Source organism: Triticum urartu, chromosome 4 (assembly GCF_003073215.2).
Source record: "Triticum urartu cultivar G1812 chromosome 4, Tu2.1, whole genome shotgun sequence".
Classification (NCBI taxonomy): Eukaryota; Viridiplantae; Streptophyta; class Magnoliopsida; order Poales; family Poaceae; genus Triticum; species Triticum urartu.
In genome coordinates this window covers 510988764-510993167 of record NC_053025.1, presented here as the reverse complement: position 1 = coordinate 510993167, position 4404 = coordinate 510988764, and positions in this window count along the sequence as shown.

Genomic DNA, 4404 nt, shown 5'->3' with positions numbered 1-4404 from the left:
TAGCTCAGCAATAGTGCCTGGCTTAATAGACTGCTTTGCATTCACCCCCTCAGAAGACAGAGAGAACCAACTCAACATGTCAGAAGATTAACAGAAATTTCATTTGTATGGCATGAACATATAGCAGGAGCACCAACACATAGATCAGCAGAGAGCAGAGCACAACATGCACACACTCGGGCCATCTATATCATACACACACAACAACGCACACACGCATCACGCTGGCATACACATACAAAAAAGCAGGGGCACACGCATCATGCGCAGTGGCCGGTGTGACGCACGCAGAGCAAGTACGTACTCACGGAGAGCAAGCTAGCAAGCACGCACGCGTCCAACCCCCCCGCTGCATGCGCTGGCAGAAGGTGAGGCAGCAAGGGAGACTGCACATTGAAGCTGTCCATGCAAGGCTGGAGGTGCTGGGCCGGCGACGGCGGTGTCGGGACGGCGCTTGATTCGTTCCCGGTGGCGTGGAGCTTGGGGCGGCAACGCGGCGATAGCTAGTGCTCGGGGATGGGGGTTTGGGGCAGGGGCAGTCGACCCGATGGCTGGCGAAGTTAACGGGCTCGGGCGGCTGGAAATTCGGCGGGTGGCGGCGGCACAACGCGAGGATGGGACAGGCGGAAAACCTAGCGGGCGTTCAACTACCAATACCCACGCCTTTTTTTAGGGGAATTGCTTGTGAAAATAACGTGTGACGACGACTTAGCGAGCGGATCCCCTTAAAAAAGACATAGCGAGCAGATTCCCTTAAAACTGGTAGGAATGGATACGATTGATGACGTTGATAAATAGTGGTCAATGTTGGCCTAATTTTACTATCATCATGCATGGAAACGAATCATCAAGAAAAAGAATACTTCCTATTACTACACTCATAGGAAGCTTCCTAATCTCTGCTACCAAACAGTTTCTGCCCAAATAAGGAAGGAAAGTTATGAACGTGATTCGGAAGGAAACAAATGTTATGAAGATTAATTAATTTAGATTTGATCTTTAGAGATTGATTTTGATTGATTCTTTTACATAAAGACATTACTAAATAATTTGTGTCAGTATGGAAAGTTCTGATCCGTTCAGTTTTTTTCGTTGTGTGAGAGGGTGAAGTGAAAATAAACCGATGAAGTGGGGGAGGCGACGAAAAAAATCTACGACGGTTAACCTACGAAAAAAACCGGACGAAAGTGATGGGACGAAAAAAACCTGGAAGCGAGACTACCAAGTGGTGGCGATAGCTATTGCTCGGGGATGGGGGTTTGGGGCGGGGGCAGTCGACCCGATGGCTGGCGAAGTTAACGGGCTCGGGCGGCTGGAAATTCGGCAGGTGGCGGCGGCACAGCGCGAGGATGGGACAGGCGGAAAACCTAGCGGGCGTTCAACTACCAATACCCAGGCCTTTTTTTTAGGGGAATTGTTTGTGAAAATAACGTGCGACGACGACTTAGCGAGCGGATCCCCTTAAAAAAGACATAGCGAGCAGATTCCCTTAAAACTGGTAGGAATGGATACGATTGATGACGTTGATAAATAGTGGTGAATGTTGGCCTAATTTACTATCATCATGCATGGAAACGAATCATCAAGAAAAAGAATACTTCCTATTACTACACTCATAGGAAGCTTCCTAATCTCTGCTACCAAACAGTTTCTGCCCAAACAAGGAAGGAAAGTTATGGACGTGATTCGGAAGGAAACAAACATTATGAAGATTAATTAATTTAGATTTGATCTTTAGAGATTGATTGTGATTGATTCTTTTACATAAAGACATTACTAAATAATTTGCGTCAGTATGGAAAGTTCTGATCCGTTCAGTTTTTTTCGTTGTGTGAGAGGGTGAAGTGAAAATAAATCGATGAAGTAAGGGAGGCGACAAAAAAAATCTACGACGGTTAACCTACGAAAAAACCGGACGAAAGTGGTGGGACGAAAAAAAACCTGAAAGCGAGACTACCAACTGCTCCGTTAGGAGTAGAGACTAATAATTAGTATGCTGACAGGCATACGGCACTGCACTAGACATCTACCCGTTGGACTTGGCCTGCATTTAGCCATGGAGGATACAATTAGCAAAATGAACTTGCTAATTATTGTGCTGCCACGGAAAGGGGGGTGCTGTCCAGGTTCAAGAAACTAGATGCCCTCGGTAGCGAGCGACTGCGGCTGGTTACCTACCGCTACGGCTACGTGTTGGTTGCCTGCACGTTGTAGTAGAGTATTATTAGTTTTCGTGACCGGTTCGATTGATCAGGTCAAGCTAGATATCGCACTAGTAAAAGAAAAGAAACTGAACAAGTAAGAGAGTAGCAAGGACAGACCAATTTTGATGCCAAGAAGATCCCTCCCTTCTGCGTGTCTAGTCGCTCTCGTGCATGCATATCCATCATATCACCCAAAACCCATCGGCCGCGGATAAGGAGAACAAGCTTGGAGCTTATCCTCAGCTCCAACCATCACCACCCGCCGTTTCAGTCAGGGCGGACGAAGGTGTCAGCGTCAGAGAACAGCAAGAACCTTCAGAAATCAGAACAGTAGCAACGAAGCGCAGGAATCCCTACGCCTGATGAGACGAGCACTGTCAAGGTGACACCAACATTATTTTCTTTGGAGAACACCACTAGCGGTCCTGCTTTGCTTTCGACGGCACTAGCGCAGCTTTCCTTCTCGCCATCAAAAGCGAGCCGCTCCCTTTTCGACCGTAATAATCGCTCGCAACATGTATCACGCTTTTGTTCTGTCTGTGCTTGATTGAAAAGCTTGCTCCTCGCGCCACCACCGTGCGTGCATGGATCGACGACAACGTGTAGCACTCATCTGTTCTGTTGCTGCCTGCATGTGTGATTGTTTTACAAGACTTGCGGGGGTGCCTAGGCCCATCACCGTAGAGTACTGGGAAGGGTCTCAGTCGCTACGTAGGTGTGACGCGTCCTGGTGGAGCGGTCTGACCAACGGCCGGCTAATTTGACTTTGTGTTTTCTTGTCCTATTTGAAAGCGTTTACTTAAACAAACATCCAGAAGATCACTGACTGGTACCAGAAACGTTTTCTACACGCTAATTGTTGTGTATTCTCCGTCATGATTTGATATTTTTTTTCAAAAAGGGAGGACTCTCTAGTCTTCACATCATGCATACAGTCATCTTATTAAACAAATAAAAAGGTTCCAACAAGGTCTTAAAGTCTCCAAACGAAAATAAAAAGAGCTCATACAGAGTCAAAAGGGCTAGAAGACAAACTAGTCAAATAAAGGACGCCACAACTGGCTGGCAAAAGAGAGATAGGTAAAATAATTGCCTATCCTATTACATGGCCGCCATCCAAACCAGTTGAAGATATCCCGAGCTACCATCTTCCAGCGGATAGATCCAGTAACCAAACGCTCTCTGGCCTCCGCCGGAGTGAGTAGCGACCACAAACGAATCAATGCCGTGGCTCGAAAAATAACCTGCAAAAAATGAATGTGTGTTGTCCTGTTAAAAATCAAATCATTTCTGTAATTCCAGAGTGCCCACAACAAGGCGCAGACTCCAACGCGAATATGTCTCACTAACTGGGGTTCTATCCCGTTAAGCCACGTTCCAAATAACATGTTGATAGAACTCGATGGAGTAATATTAAAAGCAATATGGACCGCCCGCCATAAGACTTTGGCTAGCGGGCAATCAAGAAAAAGGTGTTTGATCGACTCATTCCGATCACAGAAACTACACCTAATAGGTCCTGTCCAATTACACTTTGTCAAGTTGTCCTTAGTTAAAATAACTTGTTTATGGACAAACCACATAAACACTTTGATTTTCAAAGGGACTTTGACAGCCTAAACATGTTTGAAACTAGAAATCGAGCTTAAATTGATAACATCAACATACATTGATTGAACTGTAAATACTCCAAACCTAGTAAGCTTCCAGCGTAATTCACCGGGTTGTTGAGAAAGCTGAACCTCCATCAGTCTACTTACTAGAAAGAGCCATTGTTCCCAACGATTGCCCACTAGCTCCCTTCTGAACTGAATATTAAGAGGGATAGATTGAAACACCGTGGCAACAAACACCTCACGTCGTTGAATAATACGATACAAAGACAGGTATTAAATGGCTAAGGGTGTTTCTCGGTCATGATTTGATGTGATGTAGCTAAAGACAAGTTTCCATTGGTTACATATACGTGGAGGTACCCAACGTCGTATACGCGTCTTTTCCAGAGCTAACCACCATCCTCACATTGGCCTAATAAAAGTAGAAGTAAGGAGAAAGACTTTCACTTTATTGCCAGTCCTTCTCATGTCACCTAGCCTGTTTTTTCCTAGTATTCGAGGATGGTTGATGAGGCTCACGGTGGACTCAACTCAAGGAATCCAAGTGGACGATATTCCGCTGCTAAGAAAGAGCACACAAACAC